Here is a 13,381-nt window from a genome sequence, read left to right as displayed (position 1 = left end):
CCTCTGGCTGCCGAGGAAACCGAGGCTCATGGTGACCTGGCCCAGGTCTGTTGGACTCACGGTCCTTCTCATCCCCAAGATCAGAGGGCTGCCACCAGGGAAGGAGCTGGCCCCTAGACACAGCCCAGGAAGCACACAGGGAAGGATGCCATGGGGACTTTGGTATGTTTTTGCAAAAAAAAAAAAAAAAAAAAACATTTATTGCTATTTGAACCCTGCTTTTATGCTTCCATTACCCAGAAAATGAACTACGGGAGACACCAGGAGAGGCAGGAGATCATCCTCCTTGCACAAAACCCACTCCCTCGGATACTGTCCTCAGCGAGGGTGGCTGGAGGCCAACCAGGGGGCCCACCCGCAGAGTAGCAGAGGAGGTAGGTTGACCCTGTGGACGCTGAGCTCTGTGGCGAAGGTCCTGGCCTTCTGGTAGAAGAAGAGCCACTTCTCGCAGTCCAGGAGGAAGTTGTGGGAGATGGTGGCTGGCCGCGTGTAGATCTTCAGCTGTGCCTTCTTGTTACCCAGGTCCACGGCGGCTGCCAGTGCCAGCTGGTAGTACCCGGCTGCATCAAACGGGTCCTGAAGGGGACAGGTCATGGTCAGCAAAAGGGGGACTCGGAACCCGTCTTCCCAGAGGCCGTTCCTGTCTCCAGGTCATTCCACATGTCCTTCCGATGCTGGCTCGCCCCAGGAGCCCCGAAGCCTGTGACACTGCTGTGGTCTCAGCTGCAGGAGGTGGGGATGACCCTGACACCCCTGGAAGCCTTCCTGACTGTCCCTACGCCCCACTCACCCCAAGCCTCCTGCCCCAGTGCCACCCTCTCTGCAGTCAGTGGCTGCTTTCCCCATGGGCTGAGGTCAGGGCAGATCCTGCCTGCTCTGAGAGTTCCATGCAGGACCCGTGGCTCCAAGCCACAGCAGGGGCACGGTGTTGAGTGACCCAGGCTCCCCTCTGGCCCCTGTCCATGCTGACCATTTCCAGGCCCTCCACGGGCCAGGCCTGGTACAAAACCATCTCACAGGTGTCCTCTCTGGCAATGTTCCCCGAAATATTCACGGAGCGTGACTCCCCAGACATCCACTCCCATTGTCAATGCGTCTTTGGCTCAAACTCACCATCCCTGGGTTGGGATGCCGCCTCCCAGACCTCCTCCTTCACCCTCCCATCCCCCACCCGGCTTCTCCCCAGGCACCTCCTCCACATGGCGGTCACCCAAGGGAACTCTCTGAGACCCATGCCTGGCCTGTCCCTCTTTACCATCTCAAGATGGCTCCCAGGGCCAATGACAAAGTCCAAGATGCAGCAGTCCATTCCCTCACTGCCCCGCCCCACACACGGAGCAGGGGCGTGAGAAGGCCCCGAGTCACCGCCACTGCTCATCCAATGCCCCCTGGCCCAGCCGAACACTGGACTCTGTGCTGGGTGCATGGTTGAGCCTAACGTCCTTGCTTCCAGTCTGAGGGACCTGGGAGTGAACACTGACCACACAGGGTGGCCCAGGCTGTGGCAGAGGGAAGCCCAGGAGGCCCCAGACTCAGCCGGGGGTGGAAGGCAAAGGCTTCCTGAAGGGGTGGGGGCTTCCCAACTAAACAGGAAGGAGCCAGCCAATGCATATGTCTCTGCGTGTGCCTGTGCATGTGAATGTGCGTGTTTGTGTTCCTGTGCGTGCATGTCCCTGTGTGTGTGTCTGTGTGTGCGTGTGCCTGTGTGCATTTGCGTGTGCATTTCCATGTGCCTGTAGTGTGTGCTGCAGCTAGTGAGTGACAGCGTGAGCCAGTGAACACTTAATCCACCCTATTCCAGGGCTCACTCTCATGTGTAGACTACAGGGGACCCCATTTTAGAGGCAATTGGCAAAGATGCTCATTTACCCCTGCTTCTCTGCCAGCCTTCCAGGTCCCATCAAGCCTGGCTTTTTCTCCCACTCCTCTGGGCCCTGGGTCCAGAGCCTCCTATACAAGGAAGAGGGTGTAGCCTTGGAAAGACAGCCGCCCTTGGGGAATTCCAAGGGGGCCTCCCTCTGGGAAGCTGGCCTGTGCTGACAGCATAGTCACGATGAGGCCCAGAGGACTGTGCATGGGAAGGAGGACTGTGCATGGGAAGGAGGGCTGTGCATGGGAAAGAGGACTGTGCATGGGAAGGAGAGCTGTGCATGGGAAGGAGGTGAAGGAGGGCTGTGCATGGGAAGGAGGACTGTGCATGGGAAGGAGGACTGTGCATGGGAAGGAGGACTGTGCATGGGAAGGAGGACTGTGCATTGGAAGGAGGACTGTGCATGGGAAGGAGGACTGTGCACGGGAAGGAGGGCTGTGCATGGGAAGGAGGGCTGTGCATGGGAAGGAGGTGAAGGAGGCCTCTGTCCCTCGACCCCAACCGTGGACTTTGGTCTCTCAGGTACTACTTGGCGCTTTCCTTTCTCCTGGACGGGCAGAGTGGGCGGCAGGCTTGACCAAGAGAGATAAAGGCCTCTTCTGGGAGGTCCGTCCCCCTGGGTCCCTGGCGAGCCCCTGAGCGGTGAGGAGCGTCCCCCTGGGCCTGATACTTGGCACCTCCCTGTCTGGCTGGGACTTGGGAGTCCACAGAAACCACGTCTGACCACCAGGTGTCGCCAGTACTGGGCGGGGGCCTCCCGGGCAGCCCCAGGCCTGCGGTGGGGTATACGGGGCAGGGTCTTAGGGCTGCCCCAGCTCCTCATGTTGTTCTAAGGCCCCCAAGATCTCGGTCCCTGGACTGGAGTGCCCTGGCCCCTCAGCCCGTAAGGAGCACTGACACGAGGCTGGTGTGATGCTAAGGAGGGGCGGTGCCTGCTGGGCAGATGGGTGGAGACACCACAGGTCTCAGTCTGCCAATCTCAGCTCTCCACCCCTGCAGGGCTGGGGGCAGAGGGAGCACAGCACCTCCCCTCGAGACACACCCGACCTAACAAGGCCTCAGCCTGGCTGGCTGGGGCCACGCCCCACTGCACCTGCCCTGAGCTGGGGTTTCCCTGTCTGTGAACCCAATGGTAAGACACTGGTCCCACCCCACCCTTCCTGGGTGATGTGAAGATTCAAGGTGTCTCGGGACTCCAGGAAGGAGTTGCTCAGTGCAGGCTGGCACCCTGGGCAGGCTTCCTAGAGGAGGCGCCAGGATTTGGGTTGGATCTTGCAACGTGGATTCAATGTGAGGATGATGCCGTCCTCTGAAATGTCACTCTCCCGACCCTGTTTTGTTAAATGCACCTTGACACTTGACTGTCAAGACTCAGCTTTGGTGTCACCTCCTCCAGGAGGGCCCCCTGACTACAATCCCCCTTCTTTACCCAGAGGCCACCATTGCCCACTCATGTGGCAGCCTCCCTGGCTGAGACTGAGTTGAGGGTGGGGCCTGGCCATCTGGGGAGCTGGGTTTTACCTGCTAACCTTGCCGGCTCCTCCAGCTGGGTGTAGAGCTCGAGGGAGGCCACTGGGCCATTCCTAAGAAAGGCTGGAACCCAGGCCTCTGGGGTCCGGGTGGAGATCCCACTCCAAGGGGGCCAGGAACACCCCGAGCCCTGCTCCTCCCCACCCACCTTCAGGTCGTAGAAGATGATGTCACCGAGCACCAGGTACACCTTCACGTAGTAGAGGGTCTCCTCGTCGAACTCCAGCGGCGAGTTGCAGAGCTAAACGGCCTTGAGGTAGAAGTGCTCCGCCAGCTTGCCATGGTCCAGCCGGTGGTGCAGGGCGGCCAGCCGGTGGTAGGCCACGCGTTCGTTCAGCCGGTTCCCTGGGGTGCAGGCCAAAGGGGCAGGTGTGAGGATGTGGCTCCCTGGGGCAGGGAGGGCACAGGTCCCTCAGGAGCAGGTATACAGATCCCAGGCAGCACACCCGGCTTGACTCCAGGCACCTGTGGTCACCCGGGCAGCTCTGGCCATTCCCTTCCAGGTTCCCAGACTCACTTTCCCATCTGCAAAGCAGAACTAATAAGGCCTGCCCCTGTCTACTGAGAGGCTTTGGCAAAGTCGGACTTGGATGGCCCAGTTCTGTGCCTACACATAGCCACCTGCCTTTGCTCACTGGTTTTAACCAGGGGAGCCCAAAAGCCATGCAGTGCAGGTGCTCCCGGGCTCCCCGGCTCCAGGCAACCCACAGACGTGACATCCGACTCCTCCTGGGTGTGTCATGATCAGATTCCCCTACCTTGGGGAGTCAGCTGCATACCTACTGTGTACTGGGCCACGGGGCACAAGGCGCTGGGGCATGTGGCCTGCCTAGGGTTCCCTGTCTCTGGAGGGGGACAGACAACCCTGGCACAGCACCACGGGATGCACGGCCTTAAGGGGCAGACTGCTGGAAGGGGAACTGGGATTTTATCAGCCAGAGAACCGTGTGGTTGATGAGGGTGGGAAGGGCACAAGAGAAAGGGAATGTGCCACTCAGTCTGGCACATACAGGGACCAACGAGATGCCTGGCATGTCTGGAAGGCAGAGGGCACACTGGACGGCCCTTGTGGTCAGCAGCGGGAACAGGCAGAGGAAGCAGAGCTCAGTCAGGCAGGGAGCTCTGCACTGCGTGAGAGACCTCGGGCTGTGCCCCACAGCCGGACGGGGAAGCCAGTTGGGCAGATCTGCCTGCCTGGACAGGAGACCAGGAAAATCCAGCAGCTGTTTCAGCTCCAGGCCTGCAGACCTGGAGGCTGGGTTCTGGCAAAGTGTGCGTCCTGGCAGGGCGGGGACTCAGGGGACTTACCCAGAGTGATCCTGAGTGCTAGGGCCATGTAAGCAAACTCCAAGTCCTCCTGGGGCTCCTCCAGTGTGGCCAGCAGTGACACCAGCTTGTTGCACAGCTGTAGCTGCAGCTCCACCTTGCGGTTGCCCGTAGTCACTGCCGGGGCAGGGCCCGGTCCTACCACACAGGCAGGTGGGGTCAGGTTTCCCGCAGCACCCACCTTGCCCAGCGCCCTCCTCAGAGCTCAAACACATGCTTGGAGCTTCCCACACCCCAGCTACCCCTGCACCTCGACACAGCTCTGTGCTCTGGGATAACACACAGTTCAGACATCCAAGTTGGGGGCTGAAGAGTCACCTGAGGCCCATCCAGCTACACCCGATAGCCGCAGACCAGCCTCTCCCACCTGGGCACCGGAGGTCTGACTGGGGGGAGCCAGCACTCCTCTCTGCTCTAAAAACCCCACATTGATCTGTGCCCAGGGCTGAGCCACACCGTGAGCTCAGAGGAAGGGAGAAGCCGTCCCACTTCGGGGTGCGTGCAGACCTGGGCCTCCCACTGATATGCTGTGTGTCCTTTGACATGTCCCTGTGCCTCTCTGAGCCTCAGTTTCCTCATCTGGAAGATGGGGACAGGACTTCCCACTCATGGTTGCTTGAGGTCATCAGGTACAAGGGTAGAGCCATTATCACGTCCAGGCCCCGAGAGTTTGTCCCAGGCAGGGGCATGGTCAATATCATTCCCGGTCAGACCACTTGGAAACTCATCATGTGCATGGGTGGCCCTGCCTCCATTTGGGAGGCCTCTACCCTGCCACACCTGTGCCTCAGCCCTCCAGGTGCCCCACTGAGGCCCACCCACATCAGCCCACAGGCCAGCTCACCCGGTAGAAGGACATGCCTTCCTCTCGCTCCCAGGCCCCATTGAAGAAGATGTCTCCAGCTGCCTCAAACAGCTCCAGCCCCAGGTTGGGGTCGCCTGTGTACAGGTCCACATTCTGAGCCACCTGAGAGGAGACAGAAGTTCCCTCAAGACCCACACCTGGCGAGGTGGCTATGCGCATCTTTGCCAGGCTCCTTCCTCTCACACAGTACAGGTACACTTGAGCATTTTTCAGAACCTGTGCATGAGGGCTGCCCCCACCACTGGCATGAGGACAATGAAGTGATGCTCCTGAGTGCTAGGAAGTGACTGAGAAGCTGCAGCCCAGGAGACCGACACCTGTGAATCCTACCACCAGGGCTAGCCCTAGCCCACTCCCCCTGCACTCAAACCAGTCTCTGTGGCCCCCAGATTGCTGGGAGCCCAGCCCCTGGCTCCTGCGTTGCCACATCCCTGCCACATCAGCAGTGTTTGTGGGTGGGCCTGGTCCCCTCTTGGCCATAAGCTCTTCATCCCTCTCCTCAGCTCAAGGAGGTATACAGCAGGTGCTCAATAATGAAAGCTTCATCAGTCTCGTGGGCTTCACAATTTGTTCCAGATCACACTGTGTTTGGGAAAGCCTCTGAAAACAGCCACTATGATAGATTCATTTTGTAAGTAGATGTGCCACATGTCGCTTGGAGCAAGTTCTTCTGTGTGTTAATTGAGTGGTCACATTATTTGAGCATGTGCTGTATACCAGCAGGTGCTGTGCACTGTGAGGGGCCGCGCCTCTGCCCTCAGGGAGAAGATGCTGGCCACCGGGGGAGGATGTGAGGGAACCAGTTGGAGGAAGGGAAAAGGCACACAACAGGTGCTCAGCAGTGGCTTAGGAATGAGTGGGTGGATGGATGAATGGATGAGGAGATGTAGACACATGGATGGATGAATGGGTGTGTGGATAGATTAATGCTTGGATGGATGGATGGATGGATGGGTGGGTGGAATGATGTGTGTATGTATGTATGTATGCGTGGATAGACAATGTATGGATGGATGGAGGGTAGATGATGTATGTACATGTGGATGGATAGATGGTGGATAGACGAATGTATGGATAAACAAATGGAGAGATAGATGAATGCAGGGATGGATTAATAGGTAGATTGGTGGGTAGATGGATGAATGATGGATGGATGAATGGACGAACAGCTGGATGGATGGGTGAAAGGATGGATGATGGATGGATGGAAGGATGAACAGGTGAATGGATGGATGATGGAAGGATGAATGGACGGATGGATGGATGAACAGATGAATGGATGGATAGACGGGTGAATGGATGGATAAATGGATGGATGAATGAATAGATGGGTGGATGATGGATGGATGGATGGATGGATGGAAGCATGAACAGATGAATGGATGGATGATGGAAGGATGGATGGATGGATGGATAGATGGATGAATGATGGATGGATGGAAGGATGAACAGGAGGTGAGTGGATGGATGATGGAAGGATGGATGGATGGATGATGGAAGGATGAATGGATGGATGGATGTATACATGAAAAAGTGAATGGATGGATACACGGGTGAATGGATGGATGATAAAAGGATGGATGAATGATGGATGGATGAATGGACACTGGGATGGATGATGGATGAATGGTTGGATAAATGGATGGATGGATAAATGGACGGATGGATCGATGGAAGGATGAATAGATGAATGGATGAATGATGGAAGGATGAACAGGAGGTGAGTAGATGGATGAGGGAAGGATGGATGGATGATAGATTGATGGATATATGGACGAATGGATAAATGGATGGATGAATGATGGATGGATGGATGAATGATGGATGGATGGAAGGACAAACAGGTGAATGGATGGATGATGGAAGGATCGATGGATGAAAGGATGGACGGACGAACAGGTGGATGGATGGTTGCTGAATGGATGAACGCTAAAAGAATGGATGAATGATGGATGGATGAGTGGATGATGGATGGATGAATGGAAGGATGAACAGGTGAATGGATGGATGATGGATGGGTAGATGGATGGATGGAAGGATGAGCAGGCGAGTGGATAGATGATGGAAGGATGGATGGTGGAAGGATGGATGATGGAAGAATGAACAGGTAAATGGATGGATGAGGGAAGGATGGATGGAAGATGGATGGAGGGATGGATGAACAGGTGACTGGATAGATAATGAAAGGATGGATGGATGGAAGGATGAGCAGGTGAGTAGATAGATGATGAAAGGATGAATGGATGGAAGAATGAAGAGGTGAATGGATGGATGATGGAAGGATGGATGGAGGCATGGATGAACAGGTGAATGGATGAATGAACAGGTGAATGAATGGATGATAAAAAGAAGAATGATGAATGAATAAATGGACAGGTGAATGGATGGACAGGTGAATGGATGGATCATGGATGGATGGAAGATGGTTGGATGGATAGAAGGATGAACAGCTGAATGGATGGATAATGGAAGGATGGATGAAAGGATGGATGGATGGACAAACAGGTGAATGGATAGATGAACAAGTGAACAGATTAATGAATGATAGATGGATGAACAGTTGGATCGATGACAGAAAGATAGATGGAAGGATGGATGGATGGACGAACAGGTGAATAGCTGGATAAAAAGATGGATAGATGATGGATGGATGCATGATGGATGCGTGGAAAGACGAACAGGTGAATGGATGGATGATGGAAGGATGGATGGATGGATGGATGGAAGGACCCACAGGTGTATGGGAAGATGATGGAAGAATGGATGGATGGATAGTTGGTGGATGGATGGAAGGATGAACAGGTAAACAGATAGATGACGGAACGATGAATGGATGGATAGACAGGTGAATAGATGGATGATAAAAGGATGGATGAATGATGGATGATGAAAGGACAGATGGATGGATGATGGATGGATGGAAGGATGAACAGGTAAATAGATGATGGAAGGATGAGTGGATGGGTGGATGGACAGAGAGTGAACAGCACAGGGGCCCTCCTGCATCCCTTGCCACTCACCTGGATATACAGGTCCACCAGCTCGCTCTGCCGCAGGAGGTAATAGATCTTCCCTGCTTGCAGCCAGGCATGTGCCTCCTTCTCTTCTGGAGGTCAATGAAAATTCCCAGACTTCGTTTGGTGTAGTCCAGAGCAGATTTGTAGGCCCTGGAATCACTGGAATCAGACACAGGTGTCAGAACAAGGGCTCTCATCCTCCTGGAACCAGTCTGCCTCCTCCCGTGGGTCTGGTGACAGATGAATCTGGCATGTGGGGACTGGGAACGGCCCTCTTGTGTGTGCAGTGTTCTGCCCTTCCCAGGCTGCTGGGAGGGCCAGGGTGAACACACACGGCATGGAAAAGATGAAGGACATCCTTCTGAGGGAATCGAGCATCATGCTGCCCTGTGGCAGGAGGAGTGTGCTAGTCCATCTCCCCTGCCTCCCAGACATGGCCTGTGTCTTCTCCAGACGCACCAGGAGCCGTTAGTGTTCAGAGGCTATCTAGGCCGATGGTTCTCAAGGTGTGCAGGCATCACAGTCACCCGGAGGACTGTCCTTATAGCTTGCTGGTCCTGCCCCCAGAGCTTCCGGCTCCACAGGCCTGGGGCAGGCCCTAGAACTCCCACTTGCCACAGGCTCCTAGGTGACATGGATGCTGCTCTGCTGGTCCAGGGACTACACTTTGAGAAGCATGGCTCTAGCACACTGGCCCATTTTCCTTCTGTGAACCTGAGGCCAAGACTGGAGCCAGTCTCCTGGGTCCCCATGGAATCTGGCCCCTTCCCTGCTCTCTCAGTAAGTCCAACACTTGAGGGGCTGTGACTGCAGCAATGTCACCAGGCCCTGTGGGTGGGGTGGCCAGCGCCATGGTTACCCCACCAGGTCAGCATGCTCGGGGGAAGCCCAGTGGGCCACATATGGGACGTGAGACCTTGAAACCCTGCCCCAGGGAAGCAGGTGACACAATTGGCTCTGTCTTCTGTGGGAGAGAAGCCACAGGTGGCTGCTGTGGTCACATTTAAGGGGACAGATGAAGGCCAGGAGTGAAGACTCGGGGCAGGCAGAGGTCAGATGACAAAGGCCACCATAGTAGGAAGAACAGCCCAGTGTGCATGTACTGTCTCTGCTGGGGTTGAGATGACCTTTGACCCAACAAGGGAGACTCAAGCTGGGACTCACAAGCCAGCAGCAGCCCTGGGACGACCCCAGACCCACCAGCTCAAAGCATCTGATGCCAAGGAAACAAATGATCCAAAGGAAAGGGGCTGAGGAGGCCCTGGGCCAGCTTCCCTGTGCCCCCCTCCCAGCACCCCCAACCCCCTTGCCCCCCTCCACACCCCCACCACTGCAAAGCCAGCCCTCACCGCTCGGTGCCCAGGGACCGGTGGAGCCGACTGGTGGTCTCCAGGAGCTGCCCCCTCCAGCACCTTGTCGGCCACCTTGCGGGCAAGGGAGAGCTGGAACTCGTGGCAGATGACACACTGGGTCTCGCTGGGCATGACGACGCTGTAGAAGTAGCACAGCCGCTGGACGGCCCGCAGCTGGCCTGGGCAGAAGACAAAATGGAAGACGTCAGCCTCCCAGCATCGAAGCGAGGCTGGCTGGGTTCGGAGGCCCCTGCTCTGTGCTTGTCTCTTTCACACCTCTGTGAACCTGGGCCCCATAGGCGGGGAGCCTGGGCTCAGACAGGCCATGCACCTGTGCAAGGGCAGGCGCCGAGCACACCGTAACATGGGCACAGCTTGGTGCACATGTTCATGGTACAGGCTGGCCTTCTTTACAACTCCCAGGGCCAAGGTCCTGGCCAGGCTCGGCCCCTGCACCAGGCCATCTATTTCTGCTTCACAAAGCCCCTCTGGCCAGGACCAGGGCCGTCTTCAGCCTGAGATGATGAGACCAGGGGCACAAGTAGCCCCTGTCGCAGATGGAACCCTGAGAGAGCAAAGCCAAGCGTCATGTCTTCCACACATGGCATCATGTTGGGGGAATGGGGTTCAAAGCCGGCCCCTGGCATTTCCACACATGCTTCTCTCATGCAACCAGGCTCCAAACCCACAGGCTCGCTGGCCTCTCCCAAAGACAGGGCGCTGGGAACGGTGGAAAGCTTCTGATTTTCTAGTGTCAGAAACATTCCGACGATTAACACTGGAAACCAGGTACGCCGAATGGACATCTGTCACACACGCCCCCCAACAACAGCCGAATACACAGTCCTCTTGAGCACCCATGGGACATTGCCCATGACAGACCATGTGCCAGGCCACAAAATGAGCCTCGGTGAAGGGAGAAGGACCGAGACCAAAGCAGAGGTGTTCTTCAGCTGTACTGGCACGAAACTGGAAATCGACAGTGAAGGAAACGTGGGAAATTCAAAAATATGTGGAAACTACACACTCCTAAACAACCAGTGAGTCAAAGAAGAGACCATCAGGGAAACTGAAAATTAATTTGAAAAGAATACAAACAAATGCACAGCCCGGGCCAGCACGGTGGCTCACGCCTCTCATCCCAGCACTGTGGGAGGCCGAGGCGGGAGGATCGCTTGAGTCCAGGAGTTTGAGATCAGCCTGGGAAACATGGTGAAATTCTGTCTCTATAAAAAAAAAATACAAAAATTAGCCGGGTGTGGTGGTGCACATCTGTAATTCCAGCTACTCAGGAGGCTGAGGCATGAGAATGACTTGAACCTGGGTAGAAGTTGCAGTGAGCCAAGATTGCACCACTGCAACCCAGCCTGGGCAATAGAGCAAAACTTTAAAAAGAAAAAAAATAGCACAGTGTATCAAAAACACCAAGATGTAGCTAAGGCAGTGCTGAAGGGGAAATTTATAACTGTAAATGTCTACATTCAAAGAAAGAAGAAAAATCTCAAATCAAAAGCCTAACTTTCCACCTTGAGAAACTAGAAAATGAACTAAACCCAAAGTGAATAAAAGGAAGAAAATAATAAACGTGAGAGTGGAAATGGGAAGTAAAAATACAGAGAATGGAAAAACAAAAGAGATAATCAACAGAACCAAAAGTGGGTTTTTTGAAAATAATAACAAAATTGACAAATCTTTCACCAGACTGACCAAGAAAAGAAAGATGGGGCACAAACGACTAAAATCAGAGACTGAGCACCATGGCTCACGCCTGTCATCCCAGCACTTTGTGAGACCGAGGGGGAAGGATCGCTGAGGCCAGCATTCAAGACCCCCCTGGGAGAACATGATAAGACCCCATCTCTAATACAAATAAATAAACAATTACAAACCCAAGTTTCTAAAATCAGAAATGAAAGAGGAAACATGATTGCCGACCTGACAGAAATAAAAGGATTCCATAAAAACACTACGAACAATTGTACACCAAGAAACCAGACCATCTAGACACAACAGCCAAACTCTTAGAAGGACACAAACTACCGAAAGTGACTCAAAAATGACCCCAAGGAAGCATGTGGGGTGTCAGCCCCGCCCTCGGTCTCCTCGACCGTTCAGCGCAGGGTGGGGAGACAGGGAAGCATGATCCCCGTTCCCTGGCCTGCATTTCCAAGTCTGAATCCCCCAGCACCCAGGGGAGGGCCTCGTAGGAGGAGGTGCCACAGGCTATTGTGCCAGGAGCCACCGGAGGCTGCAGCGGGGGCTGGGGCGCTGGGTTCCTGGAGGGTCTCCTTCCAGTCACAGAATGCCCCTGGGGAAGAAGCCTGGGTCTGAACCCCCCAACCCTCCTTGGGCAGATGTGTGGGACCGGGGCCCCTTCACACGGTCCTTTCCAAAATCTCATCCCTCCTAGGGCCAAGAGTGGGTGCCAGGCCTGTGCTGGGAAATGAGCACATTCAGATTTGGGCACAGCCCCTGGAGCTCTGGTCCAGGCCACAGGAGGCACCTCTGAGTAGTCTCACTATGCCATGACAAAGCGCTGCAAGGCAGAGGGGAGTCAACAGTATCCCTTGTCTCAGCCATTTCCCTGCACTCAACTTCCTCATCTATTCTCTGCGGCCTACATTTCGGACAGCCCTGCCCACCTACTGTCCGTTCACTGCTCGGTCTGCACTGACTGTTCGATAGCACTCCATGGCTCCCCAGTGCTCTTGGGGAAAAGGCCAAGCCACAGCCTGAGGCCCCAGACCCTGCTTAGCTCTCCAGAAGAGCTTCTCACTATCCAGCACCCAGCCCACCTACTCCCAACTCTGCACCTCCCTGCATAAGCCCTGCTCACTCACCCCCACTCACACCCCACTCATCCCCGCTCCCACTCCCGTTCACTCACCCCCACTCACACCCCACTCATCCCCACTCACACTCCCGCTCACTCACCACCACTCAAACCCCACCCATCCTCGCTGACTCACCCCCACTCTCTCACCCCTGGGCCTTCACACAGGCTACACCACCAGCCCCTCATCCACACCTATTACTTGACTAAATCCTCTCAACCCTCTGGTCCCAGACTAAAGAGGCTTCCCTCATCCGGGGCCAAGTGCTGCCCCGCCATCACGCCACTCACCCTGTTGTGGCTTCTCTGGCCTGAAGCTCACATTCCCACGCTCAGCACCTCCCTCCCGAGGACCCCACAAGCCCCATCTGTGGGTGTGGCCTGGCACACTCAGCACAAGCTGCTTTTGCGTGAACTGCTCTGTGGCTTTGGGCAATCACCCGCCCCGTGTCCTCTGTGAAGTGGGATGACCGGTACACAGGGCTGCCGAGATTCCAAGCAAACACAGGCACAAGAACTGGCGTTCAGGGCCTGGCTCATGGAGGGGCCCCAAGTCCCAGCTCAGCACAACATGCCTTGATCCCAGGG

The 13,381-nt window shown here is 55.5% G+C and overlaps 1 pseudogene; it reads right to left on the bottom strand.

The window, feature by feature from the left end:
- Positions 1-209: 209 nt before the first annotated feature.
- The window catches only part of LOC139357741 (SH3 domain and tetratricopeptide repeat-containing protein 1-like), a 50,279-nt pseudogene continuing 37,107 nt past the window's right edge, over positions 210-13,381 (bottom strand).

Source organism: Macaca nemestrina, chromosome 13 (genome assembly GCF_043159975.1).
Source record: "Macaca nemestrina isolate mMacNem1 chromosome 13, mMacNem.hap1, whole genome shotgun sequence".
NCBI classification, from domain to species: domain Eukaryota; kingdom Metazoa; phylum Chordata; class Mammalia; order Primates; family Cercopithecidae; genus Macaca; species Macaca nemestrina.
This window is presented reverse-complemented; position numbering and strand designations above follow the sequence as displayed.